Here is a 25,669-nt window from a genome sequence, read left to right as displayed (position 1 = left end):
GAAGAATCACTGGAACCCAGGAAGCAGAGGTTGCAGTGAGCTGAGATGGCTCTACTGTATTCCAGCCTGGGGGGGCAGGGTGAGATCCCTGTCTCAAAAAAAAAAAAAAGAAAAAAGAAATGAGTAGTAACAACAAAAATCCCTAATGCCTCCAACTTTGATGGTTTAGAAAGATCTTTTAAAGTTTTTATTGGCCGGGAATGGTGGCTCATGACTATAGTCTGAGGTGGGAGGCTGGGGTGGAAGGATCGCTTGAGCCTGTGAGGCTGAGGCTGCAGTGAGCCGAGATCACATGGTTGTACTCCAGCCTGGGTGACAGCGTGAGAGCCGGCCTCAGAAAGAAACAAAAAACAACCGAAGAAACATGTTAACAGTGAGTTTGTTTATCACGTGATAATTATTTGAATATGCAGGCACTGTTGATAGCAAGGGCGGAGAAGAAAACAGAGTAAAATTCCTTCCTGATGGAGTTCACATTCCAGCTGGGGAGAGGTAAGAAGCCAACATGACCAGATACATAAGAACGCGTTTAGAATGGCAGGTCGTGAAGAAACGCTAAGGAGGAAAAACAAAACAGGAGTGAGGAGTGTGAACGTCAGCCAAGAAGATGGGATTGGCTAAGCCTGGGAGTCCTCCTGAGAAGATAACTTCAAATATGCATAAAAGCAGAGAGAACAACGAAATGAATACCCGTATATCCATGATCTAGTATCAACAAATACTGCCAATTTGATTTTATCTGATTTTCCCCAATCTTTTATTTATTTATTTATTTATTTATTTATTTATTTATTTATTTATTTATGTATGTATTTATGTGCTGGAGTTTTTAAAAGCAAATCCAAGACATCACATGAATTTTCCTGTAAATACTCCAGTAAGCATGTAAACTGATAAGGGATTTTGAAAACATACATCGACCCTGCTATTACACCCCCAACAAAACTAACAAAAATTACTCAGCATCATCCAACGACCAGTCCATATCTTCATTTCCCAATAGAGTCAAATTATCTTTTCACAGTTGGTTTTGAAAGGGGGAAATAACACCAGGCACAGCAGCCCATGCCAGAGGAACGCTTCAGCCCGGGAGATGGAGGCTGCGGTGAGCCATGCTCACACCACTCCAGCTTGGGGGACGGAGCAAGACCCTGTCTCAAAAACAGGCAGACAAACAGGATAATACAGGTTAATTTTAAGTGGTGGCATATATTTTATGACTTTTTCTCTATTTTTCAGATTTTCTACCATAAACATGTATTGCTTTTATAACTTTTTCAAAATGTAATCTTGAAAAAGGAAAAGATAGACTGGAGGAAAAGCTTGCAGCAAATATGATAAAAGACAAGGTTCACAAATAGCTAATAAGACTGATAAGCAGGCCAGGTATGGTAGCTCAGAACTGTCATCCCAGCGCTTTGGGAGGCTGAAGTGGGAGGATCACTTGAGCTCAGGAGTTTGAGGCCAGACTGGGCAACATAATGAGACCTTGTCTCTACTGAACTTTTTTTTTTTTTTTTTTTTTGAGACAGAGTCTCGCTGTGTTGCCCAGGCTGGAGTGCAGTGGCGCAAACTCGGCTCACTGCAAGCTCTGCCTCCTGGGTTCACGCCATTCTTCTGCCTCAGCCTCCCGAGTAGCTGGGACTACAGGCACCCACCACCACGCCCGGCTAATTTTTTGTGTTTTTAGTAGAGACGGGATTTCACCGTTTTAGCCAGGATGGTCTCATCTCCTGACCTCGTGATCCACCTGCCTCGGCCTCCCAAAGTGCTGGGATTACAGGTGTGAGCCACCGCGCCGGGCTAAACTTTTTTTTTTTTTTTTGAGATGGAGTCTTGCTCTGTCACCAGGCAGGAGTGTAGTAGTGTGATCTCGGCTCACTGCAACCTCTGCCTCCTGGGTTCAAGCAACTCTCCTGCCTCAGCCTCCCAAGTAGCTGGGACTACAGGCATGTGCCACCATGCTCAGCTAATTTTTGTATTTTTAGTAGAAACGGGGTTTCACCATGTTGACCAGGATGGTCTCGATCTCCTGACCTTGTGATCTGCCTGCCTCAGCCTCCCAAAGTGCTAGGATTACAGGTGTGAGCCACCACACCTGGCCACATTTTTTATTTTTTATTTTTTTTAGCTAGGCCTGGTGACACAGGCCTGTAGTCCTAGTTACCCAGGAGGCTAAGGTAGGAGGATTACTTGAGCCTGAGAGATCAAGGCTGCAGTGAGCTGAGATCGCACCATAGCACTCCATCCTGGGCAACAGAGCCAGACCCTGTCTCAAACAAAAACAAAAACTGATAATCAGCAAAAAATATGAGCTAAATTTTATTCGAGAGGAAGTTCAACAGTGAATAACACCACACTGCCATGCTGCACCAGATGAAACTGACAAGATGCAATCATATTAACAGCACAAAAGTCCACGCTGAGTTGGTTGGAGGGTGCTCACATGCTGCTAGAAAAGTGTAAGTTATTCCACTCTTGGGAGCAATGTAGCCATAAAGAATTTTGGGCCGGGTGGGTGGCTCATGCCCACAATCCCAGCACTTTGGGAGGCTAAGACAGGTGTATCGCTTGAGGCTGGGAGTTCGAGACCAGCCTGGCCAACATGGTGAAACCTTTTATCTGGTAAAAATACAAAAATTAGCTGGGTGTGGTGGCACATGCCTATAGTCACAGCTGCTCAGGAGTTCAGCTGAAGCACAAGAATCGCTTGAACCCAGGAGGTGGAGGTTGCAGTGAGCCGAGATCACCACACTGCACTCCTGCCTGGGCAATACAGTGAGACTCCGTCTCAAGATAAATAAATAAATAAAATAAATTAAAACTATGTACACATACGTTGTTCTTCAACAGCAAAGAGAAGAAAATATCCAGCAAGAGAATAATGAAGAAATAACTGATGGCACATTGGGTTCGTGGCATATCAGGCTGCCATTAAAAATTCTCCTTATGGGCCAGGTGCGGTGGCTCATGCCTGTCATCCCAGCAGTTTGGGAGGCTGAGGCAGGCAGATCACCTGAGGTCAGGAGTTTGAGACCAGCCTGGCCAACATGGCGAAACCCTGTCTCTACTAAAAATACAAAAACTAGACGGGCGTGGTGGTGCACACTTGTAGTCCCAGCTACTGGGAGGCTGAGGCAAGAGAATCACTTGAACCTGGGAGGCGGAGGTTGCAGTGAGCCGAGATTGCACCACTGCACTCCAGCCTGGGTGACAAGAGCAAAACTCTGTCCCAAAGGGAGAAAGAAGAAATTCTACTTATGAAGACTACAGGATTGTGAACGAACATTTATGATAAAAATATTCCACAAGCAAAAAATAAATAAATGACTGTGACTACAGCAAAATAAAATATGTACACGCCTGGACAAACTGGAAAAACTAGACAGGAAAAAAACAACCTTGTTGTGCTAGAATGCTGAGGTCATAGGTGATTTGTTTTTCCTTTAAAGTTTTTTTTAATGCCTTTATATTGTTTATACAATAATTCTTTTGAAGAAGTCAGGATGTGGGTGAAGGCTTGGAGTAAGGTGGAAACTGTACCAGCATGCCTCGTCTGCTCCTTCCTGGAAGCCTGTGCCTGCAGCCTCCTGCTCGGGGCTGTCACTGCGCCACACCCTGGGAGATGGGAAGGGAGCCGGCGAGGTCAACTCCATTTCCATGCGCCACTGGCAGGCCCTGGTGCCTGGGGCGCTGCGAAAACAGACATGCTGGCTGCTCCCTTTTTCTCAGTCCACCTCCCTGCTGAGTTCTTTACATATTTTATCTCAATTTAATCCTCACAGAGCTCAATGAGGTAGGTGCCCAGTGAGAGTCGGGCAAGTTACCCAACTCTCAAAGCTGGAGAGCTGGGTGAGTTGCCCGAGGTCACACAGTGGGTAGAGAACACAGCCACGTTCAAGGCTCTGCCCTTCACCTGTTTCCCACTGCTGTGCTGAGCTCGCCAGGGAGCTGTGCCGCCCGGCTGGCAGTGCAGTGGGGCAAGTTCTTCAGCCTCTCCGTTCTCCTGTGCACTCTTAGGTGATAAGTTGAGGGGCCCTGGGAGGAATCTGCCTCCCTGGACTTGGACTCTGAGCCCCTCATGGGTCTGAACAGTGCAGAGGACGGTGGGACCATCCCCTCCCCGGTCTCACTGCCCAGCCATGCATTCAGTGCACGTCTGCGAGCTCTGTCTATATACCAGGCGCTATGTGACCTCTGAGATCTGCGTACGGAGACACAGTCCCCTCGGATCAACAGAGAAGTATCACGAAATATCCTTTTTTTTTTTTTTTTTTGAAGACAGAGTCTCACTGTTACCCAGGTTGGGGTGCAGTGGTGTGATCACAGCTCGCTGCAGCCTCAACCTCCTGGGCTCAGGGGATCCTCCCACCTCAGCCTCAGGAGTAGCAGGGAGTACAGTGCACACTACCAAACCCGGCTAATTTTTTTTTTTAGACGGAGTCTCGTTCTTGTCCCCCAGGCTGGAGTGCAGTGGTGTGATCTCAGCTCACTGCAACCTCCGACTCCCAGGTTCAAGTGATTCTCCTGCCTCAGCCTCCTGAGTGTCTGGGATTACAGACATGCGCCACCACACCCAACTAATTTTTGAATTTTTAGTAGAGACGGGTTTTCACCATGTTGGCCAGGTTGGTCTCAAGCTCCTGACTTCAGGCGATCCACCCACTTTGGCCTCACAAAGTGCTGGGATTATAGGCACGAGCCATTGTACCCGGCCTAATTTTTGTATCTTTTGTAGAGACAAAGTTTCTCCACGTTGCCCGGGCTTGTTTGGAACTCCTGGGCTCAAGTGATCCTCCCACCTCAGCCTCCCAAAGTGCTAGGATTACAGGTGTGGGCCACCATGCTCAGCAAATGAAATTCTTTATTCCAATGTCACCTGCTCAGAGAGGATGAGCTGGGCCAGGTACGTAGAGGCCACTCACTGTCCTATCTCCCCAGTGCTTCGCATACATTTTTCACCGTTTGAAATTCTCCTCATTGTGAGTAAGTTCCATGAGGACGGGGACCTCGTCTTGCTCGGCTCTACTTCCCAGGGCTTAGTGCCGCCTAAGTGCTTCCCGCTTCCTGGGTTATTGGGATGAAGCGGAGCACAGTAGGGCCACACAGGACTGTTGCACGAAAAGAGGGCGGAGAAGTCTCCCCTGGGACAGTCTGGGAAAGGGAAGAAAATATACTTCTATTGACAGGAGGCCATGAAAACACTCAAGACACTTCAAACCCAGAAGAGCAGTGACGGGGCAGTTGGGACACAGTCACAGGATCTGGAGGGAGAGATCCTGGCCGCAGCCCTGACCCCACAGGGAAACCAGAACCAGACGGTCCACGCTGGAGGGGCCTCCGAGCTTGTTCCAGCCAACTCTTCACAGCTTCAGTGTCTGGAATTTGCAGGGAAGGGACAGTGAGTGGCTCCTGGTTCTGGGTTTCCCCAGTCATAGACATACTTGGCCGGGCGCGGTGGCTCACGCCTCTAATCCCAGCACTTTGGGAGGCCAAGGCAGGAGGGTCACTTGAGCCCAGAAGTTTGAGACCAGCCTGGGCAACACAGTGAGACCCTGACTCTATAAAAACATTTAAAAATGGCCGGGCCCCATGGCTCATGCCTGTCTTCCCAGCACTTTGGGAGGCCAAGGCAGGTGAATCACCTGAGGTCAGGAGTTTGAGACCAGTCTGGCCAATATGGTAAAACCCCGTCTCTACTAAAAATATAAAAATTAGCTGGGCGTAGGGGCGCCTGTAATCCCAGCTACTCCGGAGGCTGAGGCAGGAGAATCCATGGACCCAGGAGGTGGGGGTTGCAGTGAGCCGAGGTCGGCGCCATTGCCCTCCAGCCTGGGCGTCTGGAGCAAAGGTTCGTCTCAATAAATAAATAAATTTATTTATTGCTCAAAGCAATAAATAAAAATAATAAATAAATTTATTTATTTATTGCTCAAAGCAAAGAGCAAAGGTCCGTCTCAACAAATAAATAAATAATGACAAGAAAAATAAATAAATACATAGATAAAAATGGGCCAGGCACAGTGTCTCATGCCTGTAATCCCAGCACTCTGGGAGGCTGAGGTGGGTGGATCTCTTGAGCCCAAGAGTTTGAGACCAGCCTTGGCAACATAGTGAGACCTTATCTCTAAAAAAATAAAATAAAGGCCGGGTGCAGTGGCTCAAGCCTGTAATCCCAGCACTTTGGGAGGCCGAGGCGGGTGGATCACGAGGTCAGGAGATCGAGACCATCCTGGCTAACATGGTGAAACCCCGTCTCTACTAAAAAATACAAAAAAAACTAGCCGGGCGAGGTGGCAGGCGCCTGTAGTCCCAGCTACTCGGGAGGCTGAGGCAGGAGAATGGCGTGAACCCGGGAGGCGGAGCTTGCAGTGAGCCGAGATCGCACCACTGGACTCCAGCCTGGGCGACACAGTGAGACTCCGTCTTAAAAAATAATAATAATAAAAATAAATAAATAAAATAAAATAGTAAAATAATTTTAAAAAGAGATCAACCACTCTACCCCCAGGCCTCTAAGCATGCGCCAGTCCTCCCAGGCACTGCATTGTGCGTCCCTCTTGAGGATGGAGAGGTGGCAGAGCCTCCTCACTGAAGACTCCTTTAAAAAAAAAAAAAATTATAGAGACATGGTCTGGGCCAGGCACGGTGGCTCACGCCTGTAATCCCAGCACTTTGGGAGGCCAAGGCAGGCAGATCACTTGAGGTCAAGAGTTCAAGACCAGTCTGGCCAACATGGTGAAACCCCATCTCTACTAAAAATACCAAAATCAGCCAGACGTGGTGGCACGTGCCTGTACTCCTAGCTACTCGGGAGGCTGAGGCACGAGAATCACTTGATCCTGGCAGGTGGAGGTTGCAGTGAACCGAGATCGTGCCACTGCACTCAAGCCTGGGTAATAAAGAGAGACTCCATTAAAAAAAGAGAGAGAGAGAGAGAGACAGAGTCTACTGTGTTGTCCTGGCTGGTTTCCAACTCCTGGCCTCAGGCAATCCTCTCATCTCAGCTTTCCAAAGGGCTGGGATCACAGGCGTGAGCCACCATGCCTGGCCAGTGACTCCTTTTTTATCAGTCCCCATTCAGGGAGTTTTTCTTTACACCGGGTTACATTTTCTGCCACTAAAATTATAAATATAATAATTTCATTGTTTTCCTTTCATTACAGAGCACTTGAGAGACATGAAAAATATATACCTGGAAGACATATGAATTGTAAGGAAGGAAAAAATATTACCAATAAGCCCCCACCATGGAAATACAACTTGCTCATGTTTTAGTATATTTTCTTCTGTGCTTTTCTCTCCGCACTTCAAGTCATATATGTAGGTGCCATTGGCATCGCCTGTTTCCTCCCTGTGAGGTTCTGATCTCTTCATTTACCATCAAGAATGCAGCTTCCCAGGAGGTTCATCTGTTGGGTCCAGCCCCTTGCTCCCCAGGCAGGGATTCGGCCCCGCCACACACCGCTGACTGGAGCCGCTGCCCAGTAGGACACAGGTTTCTTCTCCCCAGTGTGCTCTGTCCTGAAACCCTCAAGGAAGAAGAGCTTCTTATCGGTGGAGCACAAAAAGAGTTGCTCCCGGGGAAGGGTGCTTGGAGGGGCAAGACAGAAAGCTGGGGTTGAAACTCTGAGCGGGGCATGGTGGCTCACACCTGGAATCCCAGCACTTTGGGAGGCCAAGGTGGGAGGATCTCTCGAGCGCAAGAGTTGGAGACCAGCCTAGGCAACATGGCAAGACCCCGTCTCTACAAAAGAAAAAAAAAAAAAAGAAAGTCTGGAAGCCCCTGTAATCATGGTTTTTGTGGATCAACATAATCAAGACAGCATCTGGGACAAAGGGAACGGCAACGCCTCCACCACATCTTGCGCTAGACACAGCTGGCCCTGTGCCACTTCCATCCAGCAGTGCCTGTTCATGTCCAGAGTAATCTACACAACCCCTCAGGGTCTCCCTCACTTAAAGCTCCAGCAGGACAACCATGACTTTGCTTGGCTTTGTGGCTGGTAACTTGTGCTGAAACCTGGCCGGCTCGCCTGGATGCCCTCACGAAGCTGGACTTGTTGCTGATTCTCTGATGTGAGAGCAGGTGGTTCCCATCTCCTGGCTGGGACGCTGGGTGCTTCTGTGGCTCAGCTTGTGAGGTCCTGGAGAGCATCAGTCTCTGTCCTCATCCAGTTGGCTTAAGGTATCAGGCCAATCAGCATGGCCCAGCAACCACTCCCGCATCCACGGAGCTGGCCCGAGGCCAGGGCCCACCTGCCTCAGCTTCCACATTTCTCCCAAGGCTACATTCCAGAAAGCCTCCACCCCGCCCAGCCAGCCATTCACCTTGCCTCTGGTTTATCAGCATAATCCCCAGGACCAGGATGTTCCCACTGCCCCCTGCATGAGCATTCCATGGAAACTCAAGAACTTTTTACAAGTCGTTCCTTCATTCAAAGCCCCACACGGGTTTCCTGTTCCACCCAAACCAAGTCCTTACAGCGGCCATGCTCTCCAATGCCACTGGGCTCCTGGCTGTTCCTCCAATATGTCAAGTGTGCTTCTGCCTCAGGGACTTTGCATGGCCCCTCCATCTACGTGGAATGCTCCCACCTCAAGTATCCATTTCGCTACATCTCTCCTTCAAGTTTTTGTTCAAACCTCATCTCAGTGAAACCCACCTTGTCCCATATATATATATATATATATATATATTTTGAGACAGAGTCTCGCTCTTGTCACCCAGGCTGCAGTGCAATGGCGTGATATTGGCTCACTGTAACCTCCACCTCCAGGGTTCAAGTGATTCTCCTGCCTCAGCCTCCTGAGTAGCTGGGATTACAGGTGCCCGCCACCACGCCCGGTGAATTTTTTGTATTTTTAGTAGAGATGGGGTTTCACCATGTTGGCCAGGCTGGTCTCAAACTCCTGACCTCAGGCAATCCGCCCGCCTCAGCCTCCCAAAGGGCTGGGACTACAGCCGCGAGCCACCATGCCCGGCTGTCCCCCATATTTACCACTGCAGTCTGCGTTCCCACCAGCACTCCTGATCCCCTTATCCTGTCATCCTCTTTTATTTTTAATAGTTCTTATTACCTTCTAACATATGACATAATGAACTCATATATTGTGGTTATTACTGTCAACCCCCACCCTGCCACAGCCAGAATGCAGGCTCCATGAGGCAGGGATTCCTGTCTCTTCTGTTCACTGATAGATCTGGAGTGTCTAGAATGTGCGGCACACAAAGCAGGGGTACGATCATGAGTGAATGAATCGTAAATGAATGAAAGGTATTTAGAATCCAATCTGCTTGTAGGGGGAAATTCCTAATGGGAAAGAATAAGTATACTTTTACTGAGGACCAGAGTCAGACATTGGAGGGGTCATGTCTGCCTCAGTCAGGGATCCTGGTTTATTTTGGAATCTCCAGCTCATTCTTTCACTCTGCCCAGGCTGGAAGGGAGAGGAAGTGGGCTCCACGTGTGCACAGGACATCAGGACATCTACCGGCGACACGAGGCCTTCCTGGAGGCTTCTAGGACGGAAACAGGCAGAGACGCCTCAACTTGCCTTAGCCCCATCTTGTATCAATGAGTTTTGACTTTCAGAGAACTTCTGGGACAGTCGCAGGGGTGAGGAGCCAGTCCGGGTGAGCGAGGGCCTGCAGAAATACTCCGCGAGACGGTCTTCTTCCTGGGCTCACCTGGGATGACGTGAATGCTGGCCCAAAGCAGCAGGGGTGTGGTGGAAAGAGTTCAATAGCCAGAGGATCTTCAGCTTCCACCTCTGCCACTTACGAGCTCGGCGACAGGTTTGGAAGCCGCTCTGTGGTAGGCAGAATCATGGTCCCCGGGGTGTCCGTGCCCTAATTCCCAGAACTTGTGACTGTGTCATACCACACAGCAAAGTGGACTTTGCAAATGTGAGTGAGGTTATATCCTTGGTTATCCCAGTGGACCCAGTCTAATCACAGGAGCCCTCAAAAGTGGAAAACTCGCTCTGGATAAAGGCAGAAGAGACATGAGACACAAAGGAGACCAGAGAGCTTGGAGGCATGAGCAGGAGCCACCATTGCTGGCTTTGAAGATGAAGGAATGGAGCCACAAGCCAAGGGCCGCAGGTGGCCTCTAGAAGCTGAGAAAGGCCCCCAGGTGGCAGCCAGCAGGAAACAAGCCCTTCATCCCAAACTACATGCAACTGAATTTCACCAGTAGCCTGCACAGGACTGGAAGCAGATTCATGCCCAGAACCTCCAGAGAGGCAGGCAGCCTGGCCTATACCTTGATTTTGGTTTTGTAAAGCAGTGAGCCATGCTGTGCCTGGACCTCCCACTCACAGAACTGTGACCTAATACATTTGTGGGGTTTTTGTTTTGTTTTGTGTTTTTGAGATGGAGTTTTGCTCTTGTTGCCCAGGCTGGAGTGCAGTGGTGCGATCTCAGCTCACTGCAACCTCCGCCTCCCGGGTTCAAGCAATTTTCCTGCCTCAGCCTTCCAAGTAACTGCACAACAGGTGTGTACCACCACGCCCAGCTAATTTTTGTACTTTTAGTAGAGAAAGGATTTTTCCAGGTTGGCCAGGCCGGTCTTGAACTCCTGACCTCAAATGATCCACCAGACTCGGCCTCCCAAAGTGCTGGGACTACAGGCGTGAGCCACTGTGCCCACTCCATTTGTGTGGTTTTTTGTTGTTGTTGTTGTTGTTGTTTGTTTTTTTGAGACAGAGTCTCGCTCTGTAGCCTGGGCTGGAGTGCAGTGGCCGGATCTCAGCTCACTGCAAGCTCCGCCTCCCGGGTTCACGCCATTCTCCTGCCTCAGCCTCCCGAGTAGCTGGGACTACAGGCGCCGCCACTGCGCCCGGCTAGTTTTTTGTATTTTTTTTCTTTTAGTAGAGACAGGGTTTCACCGTGTTAGCCAGGATGGTCTCGATCTCCCGACCTCGTGATCCGCCCGCCTCGGCCTCCCAAAGTGCTGGGATTACAGGCTTGAGCCACCGCGCCCGGCTGCGGTTGGCTAATATTTTGTGGTGTGATGCTGGTGTGGGAGCTGGTGTGGGTGCTGGTGTTGGTGCTGGTGTGGGAGCTGGTGTGGGAGCTGGTGTGGTGCTGGTGTGGGAGCTGGTGTGATGCTGGTGTGGGAGCTGGTGGGAGCTGGTGTGGGAGCTGGTGTGATGCTGGTGTGATGCTGGTGTGGTTGCTGGTGTGATGCTGGTGTGGGAGCTGGTGTGGGAGCTGGTGTGATGCTGGTGTGGGAGCTGGTGTGGTGCTGGTGTGGGAGCTGGTGTGATGCTGGTGTGGGAGCTGGTGTGATGCTGGTGTGGGAGCTGGTGTGGGAGCTGGTGTGGGTGCTGGTGTGGGAGCTGGTGTGATGCTGGTGTGGTTGCTGGTGTGATGCTGGTGTGGGAGCTGGTGTGGGAGCTGGTGTGATGCTGGTGTGGGAGCTGGTGTGGTGCTGGTGTGGGAGCTGGTGTGATGCTGGTGTGGGAGCTGGTGTGATGCTGGTGTGGGAGCTGGTGTGGGAGCTGGTGTGGGTGCTGGTGTGGGAGCTGGTGTGATGCTGGTGTGGGAGCTGGTGTGATGCTGGTGTGGGTGCTGGTGTGGGAGCTGGTGTGGGAGCTGGTGTGGTGCTGGTGTGGGAGCTGGTGTGATGCTGGTGTGGGAGCTGCTGTGGGAGCTGGTGTGGTGCTGGTGTGGGAGCTGGTGTGATGCTAGTGTGGGAGCTGGTGTGGGAGCTGGTGTGGGTGCTGGTGTGGTTGCTGGTGTGATGCTGGTGTGGGAGCTGGTGTGGGTGCTGGTGTGGGAGCTGGTGTGATGCTGGTGTGGGAGCTGGTGTGGGAACTGGTGTGGTCGTGGGCACCTGTTGCCCCAACTCTTCAAGAGGCTGAGTGGGAGGATCTCTTGAGCCCAGGAGTTCAACACCAGACAGGGTAACATAGTGAGATCCTCTCTCAAAAAAAAAAAAAAAAAAAAAAGAATCGCGGGCGCTTGGGCTGCCATCCTAGATGGTGGGAGTAAGAGGAGAACGGCTGTGAGGCGGGGAGGGTTTTCTGCTGCTTTCCTTGGGCCCCGAAAAGGGTCAGCTCCCGGGCTTTGGGGCGCGTGCCCTGAGGCGTGTGCTCCGATGCGGGGGCTGCTCGGGGTCCGTCCCCTGGGCTGGGGATGCCGAATGTGACCGCCTCCCGCTGCCTCACCCGTGCCGAGGACAGGACGTTGGGGTGGCCTGGCTCCCTGGGTTTAAGAATTGTTTAAGCTGCATCAATGGAGCACATACAGGGAGCTTGGAAGACGATCAGCCGTGGTTTTGGATTCAAAGATGCCGTGTTTGATGGCTCCAGCTGCGTCTCTCCTGCAATAGTTCAGCAGTTCGGCTGTCAGCGCCGGGCATCAGATGATGGCAAACGCCCAGATCCTTCTAAGACAAGCAACACTATCCGTGTTTTCTTGCCGAACAAGCAAAGAACCGTGGTCCATGTGCGAAATGGAATGAGCTTGCATGACTGCCTTATGAAAGCCCTCAAGGTGAGGGGCCTGCCACCAGAGTGCGGTGCAGTGTCCAGACTTCTCCACCAACAGGAAGGTCAAAAAGCACGCTTAGACTGGAATACTGATGCTGCCTCTTTGATTGGAGAAAAACTTCAAGTAGATTTCCTGGATGGTGTTCCGCTGACAACACACAGCTTTGCTGGGACGATGTTCCTGAAGCTCGCCTTGTGTGACATCTGTCAGAAATTCCTGCTCAGTGGATTTCGGTGTCAGACTTGTGGCTACAGATTTCGTGAGCACTGTAGCACCAAAGTACCTACTATGTGTGTGGACTGGAGTCATATCGGACAACTCCTATTGTTTCCAAATTCCACTATTGGTGATAGTGGAGTCCCAGCACTACCTTCTTCGACTATGCGTCGTATGCGAGCGTCTGTTTCCAGGATGCCTGTTAGTTCTCAGCACAGGTGTTCTACACCTCACGCCTTCACCTTTAACACCTCCAGTTCCTCATCTGAAGGTTCCCTCTCCCAGAGGCAGAGGTGGACGTCCACACCTAATGTCCACATGGTCAGCACCACCCTGCCTGTGGACAGCAGGATGATTGAGGATGCAATTCGAAGTCACAGCGAATCAGCCTCACCTTAAGCCCTGTCCAGTAGCCCCAACAATCTGAGCCCAACAGGCTAGTCACAGCCAAAAACACCCATGCCAGCACAAAGAGAGCGGGCACCAGTATCTGGGACCCAGGCGAAAAACAAAATTAGGCCTCGTGGACAGAGAGATTCAAGCTCTTACTGGGAAATAGAAGCCAGTGAAGTGATGCTGTCCACTCGGATTGGTTCAGGCTCTTTTGGAACTGTTTATAAGGGCAAATGGCACGGAGACGTTGCAGTAAAGATCCTAAAGGTTGTCGATCCAAACCCAGAGCAATTCCAGGCCTTCAGGAATGAGGTGGCTGTTCTGTGCAAAACACGGCATGTGAACATTCTGCTTTTCATGGGGTACGTGACAAAGGACAACCTGGCAATTGTGACCCAGTGGTGCGAGGGCAGCAGCCTCTACAAACACCTGCATGTCCAGGAGACCAAGTTTCAGATGTTCCAGCTAATTGACACTGCCTGGCAGATGGCTCAGGGAATGGACTTTTTGCATGCAAAGAACATCAGCCTCAGTGGCATGAAATCCAACAATACATTTCCCCATGAAGGCCTAACAGTGAAAACTGGAGATTTTGGTTTGGCAACAGAAAAGTCACGCTGGAGTGGTTCTCAGCAGGTTGAACAACCTACTGGCTCTGTCCTGTGGATGGCCCCAGAGGTGATCCGAATGCAGGATAACAACCCATTCAGTTTCCAGTCGGATGTCTGCTCCTATGGCATCGTGTCGTATGAGCTGATGACGGGGGAGCTTCCTTACTCTCACACCAACAACGGAGATCAGATCATCTTCATGGTGGGCCGAGGGTGTGCCTCCCCAGATCTTAGTAAGCTATGTAAGAACTGCCCCAAAGCAATGAAGAAGCTGGTAGCTGACTGTGTGAAGAAAGTAAAGGAAGAGAGGCCTCTTTTTCCCCAGATCCTGTCTTCCACTGAGCTGCTCCAACACTGTCTACCGAAGATCAGCTGGAGCGCTTCCGAGCCATCCTTGCATCGGGCAGCCCACACTGAGGATATCAATGCTTGCACGCCAACCACGTCCCCGAGGCTGCCTGTCTTCTAGTTCACTTTGCACCTGCCCTCAGGCTGCCAGGGGAGGAAAAGAAGCCAGCAGGCACCACTTTTCTCTCCCTTTCTCCAGAGGCAAAACACATGTTTTCAGAGAAGCTGCTGCTAAGGACCTTCTAGACTGCTCACAGGGCCTTAAATTCATGGTGCCTTCTTTTCTATTCCTTTGGGCTCTGGGAGAAGGAAGCCATTTGCAGTGCTGGTGCATCCTGCTCCTTCCCCACGTCCCCCATGCTCAAGGCCCAACCTTCTCTAGATGCGCAAGTAGATGTTGATGGTAGTACAAAAAGCAGGGGCCCAGCCCAGCTGTTGGCTACATGAGTATTTTGAGGAAGTAAGGTAGCAGGCAGTCCAGCCCTGATGTGGAGACACATGGGATTTTGGAAATCAGCTTCTGGAGGAATGCATGTCACAGGCGAGACTTTCTTCAGAGTGGTGCAGTGCCAGACGTTTTGCACATAAGGCGCCAAACAGCCCAGGACTGCCGAGACTCTGGCCGCCCGAAGGAGCCTGCTTTGGTACTATGGGACTTTTCTTAGGGGACACGTCCTCCTTTCACAGCTTCTGAGGTGTCCAGTGCATTGGGATGGTTTTCCAGGCAAGGCACCCAGCCAGTCCCCATCCCCGCCCTCTCAGGGAGCCGTCTCCATCATGCTGAATTTTGTCTTCCAGGGGCTGCCCCCATGGGGGGGCCGCAGGGCCAGTCTTGTTTCTCTGACAGGCTTGTTTCTCTAGTCACATCATGTGTATACAAGGAAGACGTTTTCTTGATGATTTGGGTTTTAATTTTGTTTTTATTGCACCTGACAAAACACAGTTATCTGATGGCCCCTCAATTTTATGTTATTTTAATAAAACAAATTTAGGTGAGGAAAAAAAGAAAGAAAGAAGTGAGGGGCCCTGACTCCTGGAGGCTAGTCCAAAGCATGTCTCCATCTTCTAGGACTGTGGCCACAAAGCCTCGGGGAAGGGAAAGGCTGGGTCCGAGGGGTGAGGAGCTTCCCTCTGGCTGATCTTCAGGCTTAGTCCTGAAAACTCACATGTCAAGCTGCTGCCCCAGGTGAGGCGAGGCCAGGCCAGGCCTGGGAGGTGAGGACGCAGAGCCTCATGATGGACGCTTCTCACAGCCCTTCCCTCCTCTTCTTGCTTTGGTTCAGTTCAGCAAACCTGGCCCTGCTACACGTGACAGTGATACAGAAGCCAAGAGGGCCGCAGAGGACGGGGAGGACAGGCAATGGCAGGCATGAGCCACTGCGCTAGTTACAGGCAGTCAGTCACCTGCATCCCTTGGCTTGTTGCTCCCGTCTTCATTTTCTTTCTTTCTTTCTTTTTTTTTTTTTTTTTGAGACGGAGTCTCGCTCTGTCGCCCGGGCTGGAGTGCAGTGGCCGGATCTCAGCTCACTGCAAGCTCCGCCTCCTGGGCTCACGCCATTCTCCTGCCTCAGCCTCCCGAGTAGCTGGGAGTACAGGCGCCCGCCACCTCGCCTGGCTAGTTTTTTTTTGTATTTTTTAGTAGAGACGGGGTTTCACCGTGTTATCCAGGATGGTCTTGATCTCCTGACCTCGTGATCCGCCCGTCTCGGCCTCCCAAAGTGCTGGGATTACAGGCTTGAGCCACCGCGCCCGGCCTCCCGTCATCATTTTTAAAGCCAGCAATGCTGTGGGCGTGGGGCTCATGCCTGTAATCCCAGCACTTTGGGAAGCTGAGGTTGGGGAATCGCTGGAGCCCAGGAGTTTGAGACCAGCCTGGGCAAGATAGCAAGACCCCATCTCCACTTAAAATAAAAATTAACCAGGCATCTTGGCACATGTCTGTAGTCCCAGCTACTCAGGAGGCTGAGGCTGGAGGGTCACTTGAGTCTGGGAGATGGAGGCTGTAGTGAGCGGTGGTCATGCCACTGCACTGCAGCCTGGGCAGCAGAGCAAATGTGAGCCCCTCTTCTCCTCCACCAGGGCACTGTGGAGGGCCTCCCCTGCTGCTGTCTCATCACTTAGGATCCCCTCAGGTCTCCCAGGCACCGGAGGGTTGTCTGTGCCCCAAGCACCCCACTTTGGCACCCTTTTCCTCCCTCCCTGCCTGCTCTGTCCTGGTTGGGGCCGGGTGGGGAAGAGGCTGGCCACTGAATCCACTTGGAGCATGGAGGGGACAGTCCCCTGAGCCAAAAGCACAGAGCAGGGGCGCCAGGGTCTCTCTGTTGCTGAGCCTCCTGCCCTGGAGAGAACAGCCTCAAGAATGGGAACCACATCCTTCTACAGCAGGGGGGCCAGTGAGCCCTCCCCTCAGCTCCTTCCCAGCTCCTGTGAGAGGCCCACGGCCGCAGGTGGTTGAGAAGGAAGGTGGTCAGGGTGCCGTTGCCTGTCCCCTCTGCCCTACGTGGACAGCCCCACCCTCGCTTTGGGAAGCACCTCACAGACCCTCTCCCCCAAAACACACACACCAGCCAAGTTGAAAGGGCCTTTTGAGGCAAGCTAACCCGAATTCCTTGTTATGCACTTGGGAAAACTGAGGCCCAGGCAGAGGGATGCTTTCATCACACAGACAGTTGCTCTGATGGCAGTGATGAGGCCTTAGACCTTTTTCTCTCTGAAACTCACCTACTACACAACCAGCAAGCTGCACCAAAAAGGAAGGCCGAGTCCCAAACCAGCCCCTACCCCACCCGTCCTCTGTATCAGCCTGCAGCTTTTAGATTCTAGACAGGGCCGGGCCATCCTGTTTACTCTTGGCCAGAGGGACTTATCGCAGAGGTAACCACACTCTCCCATGATTAAATAAAAACAGCCACACTTCCAGATATTCACTCATTTATTTATTATTTATACCGCACCTACTTCCAAAAAAGCATTTGAGGCGGCTCACAACAAAAGCTACACAGACAACAGGACTGTCAACAGTGAGTACACGTCCACACCACCAGAACCTTCCAACAAAAGCTACACATACAACAGGACTGTCAAAGCGAGTACACATCCACACTGCCAGATGCTTTCATGACTGCAGACTATGGGAGGAATTTTGTTTTCTAAGGACAAAGATGTCTTTGGCTTCAGGCACTTGAGAGTCAGGTTTTGAGTGTGGACATTTTAAGGTGCCTGGTCAGGTCAAGAAGTGAAAATTGGAGCATCTGGGCCCGGCGCGGTGACTCACACCTGTCATCCCAGCAGTTTGAGAGGCTGAGGTGGGCCGATCACGAGGTCAGGAGTTCAAGACCAGCCTGGCCAACATGGTGAAACCCCGACTCTAGTAAAAATACAAAAATTAGCCCAGCATGTTGGCGGGCGCCTGTAGTTCCAGCTACTCGGGAGGCTGAGGCAGGAGAATCTCTTGAACCCGGGAGGTGGAGGTTGTGGTGAGCTGAGACCGCGCCACTGCATTCCAGCCTGGGCAACAGAGTGAGACTCCGTCTGAAAAAAAAGAAAAAAAGAAAGAAAGAAAATTGGCACCTCTAATAAAGTGCAGGAATAGGCCGGGTGCAGCGGCTCACACCATAATCCCAGCACTTTGAGAAGCCAAGGAGGGAGAATCACTTGAGCCCAAGAGTTTGAGAGGAGCCTGGGCAAGAAAATGAGACGCCACCTCTACAGAAAATTGAAAGAATTTAAAAATAAATAATTAGCTGGGTGTGATTTGCTCCCACCTGTGGTCCCAGCTACTCTGGAGGCTGAGGTAGGAGGAACGCTTGAGCCCAGGAGGTTGAGGCTGCAGTGAGCTGTGATCACACCCCTGCACTCCAGCCTGGGTGAAAGAGTGAGACCCCATCTCAAAATTAAAACAAAAATAAAATAAATACAATACAATAAATAGGCTGTGCACAGTGGCTCACGCCTGTAATCCCAGCACTTTGGGAGGCCAAGGCGGCTGGATCATCTGGAGGTCAGGAGTTCGAGACCATCCTGACCAACATGAAGAAACCCCATATCTACTAATAATACAAAAAATCAGCTGGGCGTGGTGGCTCATGCCTCCACTCACTTTGGGAGGCCGAGGCAGGTGAATCACCTGAGGTCGGGAGTTCAAGACCAGCCTGACCAACATGGAGAAACCCCATCTGTACTAAAAATACAAAAAAAATTAGCTGGGCATGGTGGTGCATGCCTGTAATCCCAGCTACTCGGGAGGCTGAGTCAGGAGAATCGCTTGAACCTGGGAGGCAGAGGTTGTGGCGAGCCAAGATCACGCCATTGCACTCTAGCCTGGGCAACAAGAGTGAAATTCCATCTCAAAAATAAATAAATAAATAAATAAATAAATTGATTTAAAACAATAAAGTGCAGGGATAGATGCCAAAGGTAGGAAAAGAGGCCAAGAGCAGGTATAGGAGTCCACACTCAGAAAGTCATTCCTCATCTATTTAAGCAGCTTTGTGGAGAACCCATTATGCCAAGCTCCCTATAGAGATCGGTAAGACATAATCCTTCTCCCTATAGAGATCGATAAGACATAATCCTTCTCCCTATAGAGATCGATAAGACATAATCCTTCTCCCTGTAGAGATCAATAAGACATAATCCTTCTCCCTATAGAGATCGATAAGACATAATCCCTACTCCCATTAGAGATCAATAAGACATAATCCTTCTCCCTATAGAGATCAATAAGACATAATCCTTCTCCCTATAGAGATCGATAAGACATAATCCCTACTCCCTATAGAGATCGATAAGACATAATCCCTCTCCCTATAAAGATCAATAAGACATAATCCCTTCTCCCTATAGGGACAGCTGCACTCCAGCCTGGGTGACCAGAGTGAGACTCTGCCTCGACGACGACAACAACAACAAAAGCACTAGCACGTAAAATTTGACTCGGGTAACCACAGCACTTCTCAGACTGTGGCTGCGCAAGACTGGCCTGGAGGATCTTGTTCAAATGCAGATTCTGATTCACTGGGTTGAAGGCGGGGCCTGAGATTCTGCGTTTCCAGCAAATTCTCAGCTGATACCAATGCTGTTGGTCCATGGACCTCAGCGGAGCCGAATCAACTACCCAAAGTTCATTTCTCTTATTTCTTGACCAGAGAAGCCTGAATGTACCTAGCCACAGGGGATGATCCATGACTGTCCAAAATTAATCCTGCAATCCTATTAATCCTGCAATACTAATCCCTTGTCAATGGTTAGTCTTGGTTGGTGGGGCCCATGACTTGGCACTGGCCAATTCATCGTATATAAGGAAATCTCTGCTGGGTGCTTTACAGTAAGGATTTTCTGTCTGAAAAAGATACACTCATGAATAAAAGGTGCTTTCCCCCACCGCCTTTCTTCCTTCTTGGATGCTGAGCTGTGAGGATGTGATGCTTGAGGCTGCAGCCACTATCTGGTTGCCAGGAGGCAAGACACATCCACCCCACTACGGATAACAGAAGGGAAAGGTCCTAGGTCCTTGAAGAACTAACCCTAATGGGGCCACTGCCAGGTGGCCTGAGAGAGGATTATTATTCTTTTTTTTTTTTGAGACGGAGTCTCGCTCTGTCGCCCAGTCTGGAGTGCAGTGGCCGGATCTCGGCTCACTTCAACCTGCACCTCCCGGGTTCACGCCATTCTCCTGCCTCAGCCTCCCGAGTAGCTGGGACCACAGGCACACACCACCACGCCCGGCTAGTTTTTTTGTATTTTTAGTAGAGATGGGGTTTCACCATGTTGGCCAGGCTGGTCTTGAACTCCTGACCTCAGGTGACCCCCTTGCCTCGGCCTCCCAAAGTGCTGGGATTACAGGATGTGAGCCACTGTGCCCGGCCCTGAGAGATAATTAAATGTCTCTGTTGCTTAAGCCACGGTTAGTGAGGCAATCTGTTACTTGCAGCTGAACACATCCAAACAAATAAAATGGTGGATCGGAAATCACAGTGCTCAGCACCAGATACGGTGGAAACACGAATGATGGATGACTTGCTTCACCATGATGGATCATAAAAGGCTGCCTGGAAAACGCTCTCCACGCGTGACTGCCACGGGGTTCACCTTGCCCACTGTCTAGACAGAGCTGATTTATCAAGACAGAGCAGTTACAATAGAGAAAGAGAAATCACTTAGAGCCGGCTGTGCGGGAGACTGGAGTTTTGTTATTACTCAAATCAGTCTCCTGGAAAACTTGGGATCAGTGTTTTTAAGGATACTTTGGTGGGTAGGGGGTCTGTGAGTCGCAGTGCTAACTGGTTGGCTGGGGGGTGAAATCACAGGGAGTCTTTGGACAGGCGCAGTGGCTCACACCTGTAGTTCCAGCACTTTGGGAGGCTGAGGTGGGCGGATCACTTGAAGTCAGGAGTTCGAGACCAGCCTGGCCAAAAAGGTGAAACCCCATCTCTATTAAAAATACAAAAATTACCCAGGCATGGTGGTGGGTGCCTCTAATCCCAGCTACTCGGAAGGCTGAGGCAGGAGAATGGCGTGAACCTGGGAGGCGGAGGTTGCGGTGAGCCGAGATCGCGCCATTGCACTCCAGCCTGGGGGACAGAGGGAGACCCCGTCTCAAAAAAAAAACAAAAAACAAACAGAAACTGTTTACTTCTGCTGAGTCAGTTCCTGGATGGGCCACAGAACTGGCTGGCAGGTCTACATGGTGCTATCTGGTTGTTAGAGACGCAAAAACCTGAGAAGACATCTCCAAAGGCCAGTCTTCGGTTCCCAATAGTGAAGTTACCTTCAAGACTCACTGGGGAGGCTGCAACTCTCACGGCCTCCGGAATAATGGCTGGGAATATTTAGCATTCCAGCCGCTCTCGTCTTGACTTGCTGGCTGGTGGCCTTTCATTTGTTTTGTGAGAACAGTTTAGCCTTCTGGGAAGGGCTCTCATATAAACTATACACTAACTCCCTTCCCAAAGAGAGTTCAGCCTGTGCCTAGGAACGAACAAAGACAGTTTCGAGGTTAGAAGCAAGATGAGTCAGCTGGGTCTGATCTTATTCACTGTCGTAATTTTCTGTTCTGATTTTTGCAAAGGTGGTTTCACAAGGAGGGTCTTGAAGGATGAGTCAGAGTTTACTGGTCAAGCAAGGGAGGACAAGCACCCCAAGCAGTGGGCCGGCTCACAGGGAAGCCCAGGACAAGAAGAAAACTGCGGTTAGAGGCTGGGGGGCGAGGAGGCCTCTGGGGAGGTCCGCAGAACACGGGGGTTTGCGAGCCTGGTAAGGAATGTGGACTCAGTGGTGGGCAGCGGGGAGATGGCGAGGGAATCTAGCAAGGGGTGGAAGTCGGAACTGGAAGAAGTCAAGTGGGTTGTGAGATATCAAGGTGCTCGGGCCACATGAGGAAAGGTGAGTGCTGGGAACAAGTGGAAGGGACCCAGAACCACCGAGAGGAAGCCTGAATCTCTGTCAACACTTGTTCATCCGTGAATTCCTCACCTTCTTTGGGCCTTCACTGGGTGCTCCCCGCTTTGCTGGAACCAGTCACCCTTCGGCAGGAAAATCATGCAGAAAATCAGCAGCTGTTGGGGAAACCCTGACAAAGATCGAGACCCCTCAGAAAGAATGCGCCACGTCTAGCACTTCGGAGCTTCCAGCCAGACCTTTCATGGTACAGATGGGGAAACTGAGGCCCCGAGAAGGGCTATGAGCCGATCAGGCCGCACAGCTAACTGGAGACAGAGCAGGACTGGAACCTTCTTATTCTGATCCTTGAACCAGCGATCAGCCCCCACTACCAGGAGTTCCTCCCATGACCACACATGGCTGTGGATCAAACAGAACAAACGAGAGGTTGACACGGCCCCATTTCCCCACAAACGAGACAAGATGTTTGAAGCACATGAATACGGCCTGTCTCCCAGAGTGAGGAAGTTCAAGATAAAAATCATGAAGCCCACACTGATTATTTTAAACACGGTTTCAGAATTCCTAAGAAACTAAGCTTCTATTAAAATACAAACAAGCTTTGAAGTCATTTGACGATAAAAGGTATTTTCTGGGCCAAGCCTGGCGAAGGGGAAGGCTTACAGTGTTTTGCAACAAACTTTGGAGAGCTCATCATGGTTTGAAAAGATTCTGATAATAGATCACAGACATATTTGTCTCAGCCCGGCCGAGACAACACACTCCATCCTCAGAGTCTTGTGCAATTGCTCACATTATACAGTCCCAAGGCACAGAAGTGCCAGCATCTGTCAAGACCCACGACCCCAGAGCCAGATGGCCTGGGTTCAAATCCCAGCTCGCTACTCACCAGCCTAGGTGAGTCTCCTGACCTCTCTGTGCTTGGTTTCCTCATCTGTAAATAGGGTAATATTAGTCACCTGTTCCTAGGGCGGATTTGAAGATTAAATGAGTTCGTGTAAAGGGTGTAGAGCGGCGGTTGTGCTTTCTTGGTGTTAGCTATCATTATTCATTCCATGAATCTCGATGGGGAGAAATATCCCAGCTGCATCCGGCCTGACGGGTCCTCCTTAGTCACTGACCACTTACCTATGAGTAGATGGCTTGTTACTGTATGGTGGTCCTAACTGTTGACTGGGACACAGGGAGGCTGAACCTGAGGCCCCACCCCAAAACTACTGAGGCAGACTGCATTTTAACAAGATTCCAAGGGGAGTCAGGCACACACTGAAGACGGAGGAGCACTGGACGAGGCTGCGGAAATGAGCACGAAAGGCGTCTCCAAGTAGAGGAGCTTTGGCCTCTTTACAGCCGGGACCCCAATGGCCCTCCTGCCTGCTGGAGAGACGGGGCCACCCGGACTCCTACCTTCCACAGGACTCGATGTCTGGATGCCACTTCCATGGCCCTGTCTTCCCTGTAGGTCTGACGGGTAGGGGGACATGGGAGACCCTGGCCTGGCCTTAAGTTTACCTGGAACAGGGAGTTGGTGCATCTTCTGTGGAGCCTCAAGTTTTGCTCTCGGGGTTTGCTTGGGAGCTGCTTCTACAAATCCTTGTGGCATGTAGAGCTAAAGGCAGTTTCCCCAAAAGCCACCCAAAGGCCAGCTCACCCCACTGCGGAGACGGTCATGGGCTGGCTGTGGGGATGACTGATTTTCAGAGCCAGGTTCTGAGAAGTTGGGGTCATCTAAAAACCCTCGGCAAAACACAGGATGAGCCATTCATTCATTCTGTCCAGTAACTTATTTTTATTTTTAGAGACGTGTTCTTGCTATATTGCCCAGGCTGGTCTCGAACTCCTGGACACAAGCAGTGCTCCTGCCGTGGCATCCCGAGTGACTGGGATTACAGGGGTGCACCACCCCACTCAGCTCAGTCACCTTCTTCCTTTTCTTTTGAGATAGGGTATGAGGATAATTCTTCAGGTCCTACTTTGGTCACCTGGCAGAAAGATAAATAAAGATCTAAAGTAAAGAGACATGTTCATCCTGAGAATGATGTTGCGATACATTTTCCTGACACAGCAAGTTCTTCCCTTGGTTTAGAAGGCAATGCTTGTGTGGCTCAGAAACTGCGAGAGTGGCAGAATGTTAGCAGCAGCTCACAGGAGGGCGGTCGTTATGCCAGTCCATGACTCTGCGGCTCAGTTTCCTTTCGTGAAATTCCCTGCAGACGGCCTGCAGCTATTTTCCATGTGGGTTTGGGGAAACTGGGGTGTCTTCTTCTTGATCTTCGGTCTGGCTTCCTGTCAGCTGTCGGTGTAGGAGACGCACCCTGGATGTTCCTTCTGTCTTGCACACATCCAGCGCTTATTCCGACCGGGCGCCTGCCTGGGCTGAGAGCCAAGGGGTTGAGGGTGGAGAGGGCAAGAGAGGGAGGCTATTTGCTTGACTTTCACCTTTGGGCCTCCCTTGGTCCCCGGGGAGGGCCCATGCCAACCTACAGGCTGGGGGATCCAGCGTGGCCCCCACTTCTGGGTTCTGCTCTCTAGCCCTTGATTGTGAGAGGGGGACAAGGTGGATCAAGGTGGATACGGCGTCTGCCCCCATCCCTGGGACCCCTGCCCGGCCCCTGGCTCTGTGGGGTACTAGGACTGCATGGCCTGTGTCCTTCGGGTCGGAGCTGCTTGGCCCAAATCTCATCGACAGTAAGTCCACATTCCCTCAGTGTTTCGGAGAGGAACCAAAGCTCCTGGCCCGAAGCACTCCTGACACAAACAAATCCTCAAAGTGTCTTAGAATGAAATGGGGCCGGGCGCGGTGGCTCAAGCCTGTAATCCCAGCACTTTGGGAGGCCAAGACGGGCGGATCACGAGGTCAGGAGATCGAGGCCATCCTGGCTAACACGGTGAAACCCCGTCTCTACCTAAAAAATACAAAAAACTAGCCGGGCGAGGTGGCGGGCGCCTGTAGTCCCAGCTACTCTGGAGGCTGAGGCAGGAGAATGGCGTGAACCCGGGAGGCGGAGCTTGCAGTGAGCTGAGATCCGGCCACAGTACTCCACCCTGGGCGACAGAGCGAGACTCCGCCTCAAAAAAAAAAAAAAAAAAAAAAAAAACCTAAGACACAAAATTCCCTAAGAATGGGTGTACTTACCGTGTGAACAGGGCTGTCTCTGCTCATCCCATGAAGTTTTAAAATTTTATTTTATTTTATTTTTGAGATGGAGTCTCACTCTGTCGCCCGGGCTGGAGTGCAGTGGTGTGATCTCGGCCACCTCCTGGGTTCGTGATTCTCCTGCCTCAGCCTCCCGAATAGCTGGGATTACAGATGCACACCACCATGCCCAGCCAGTTTTTGGATTTTTAGTAGAGACGGGGTTTCACATGTTAGCCAGGCTGGTCTCGAACTCCTGATCTTAGGTGATGCGCCCGCCTTGGCCTCCCAAGGTGCTGGAATTACAGGCGTGAGCCACCGTGCCCAGCCCATGAAGGTTTTTTTGCTCCAGCCTCCATGGGCACCAAGCACTGGGCCTGTTATGAAAAGCCTCCTGGTTCCACAGTCCCAGCAGGGAGGGGTATCAGTTTCAGTCCTTCCATGGAGAAGGGCCGGTGGAGCCCCCAGCATTTGGCCTGGACCCGCTTGATGGAATCCAGCCTCCTTCTAATCATTCTTTCTGTTGCTGTTCAGTCCCTTCCTTTTCATTTTTGTATTTTGTGTCTTAACATTCATAAACGTAATTATGATAAAATAGACAATTTGGCACAGTGCCTCACACCTGTAATCCCAGCACTTTGGGAGGCTGAGGTGGATGGATCATGAGGTCAGGAGTTCAAGACCGGCCTGGCCAATATGGTGAAACCATATCTCTACTAAAAATACAAAAATTAGCTGGGTGTGGTGGGACACACCTGTAACTTGGGAGGCTGAGGCAGAAGAATCACTTGAACCCTGGAGGCGGAGTTTGCAGTGAGCCGAGATTGTGCCACTGCTCTCCAGCCTGGGCAACAGAGAATGACTCCATCTCAAAAAAAGAAAAAAATGAAAAAAAAAGAAAGGCCAGCGCAGTGGCTTACAGCTGTAATCCCAGCACTTTGGGAGGCCGAGACAGGTGGATCACCTGAGGTCTGGAGTTTGAGACTAGCTTTGCCAACATGGTGAAACCCCATCTCTACTGAAAATACAAAAAAAATTAGCTGGTCGTGGTGGCGGGTGCCT

At 51.0% G+C, this 25,669-nt stretch overlaps 1 pseudogene across 1 annotated transcript; it reads left to right on the top strand.

Moving 5' to 3' along the window:
* Window positions 1-12,209: 12,209 nt before the first annotated feature.
* On the top strand, window positions 12,210-14,213 carry LOC104676387 (annotated as a pseudogene). Its single transcript, XR_004059595.1, has one exon. The product of XR_004059595.1 is annotated as an RAF proto-oncogene serine/threonine-protein kinase pseudogene (transcript).
* Window positions 14,214-25,669: the final 11,456 nt, after the last annotated feature.

This window comes from Rhinopithecus roxellana, chromosome 1, assembly GCF_007565055.1.
Source record: "Rhinopithecus roxellana isolate Shanxi Qingling chromosome 1, ASM756505v1, whole genome shotgun sequence".
Taxonomy (NCBI): Eukaryota; Metazoa; Chordata; class Mammalia; order Primates; family Cercopithecidae; genus Rhinopithecus; species Rhinopithecus roxellana.
This window is presented reverse-complemented; position numbering and strand designations above follow the sequence as displayed.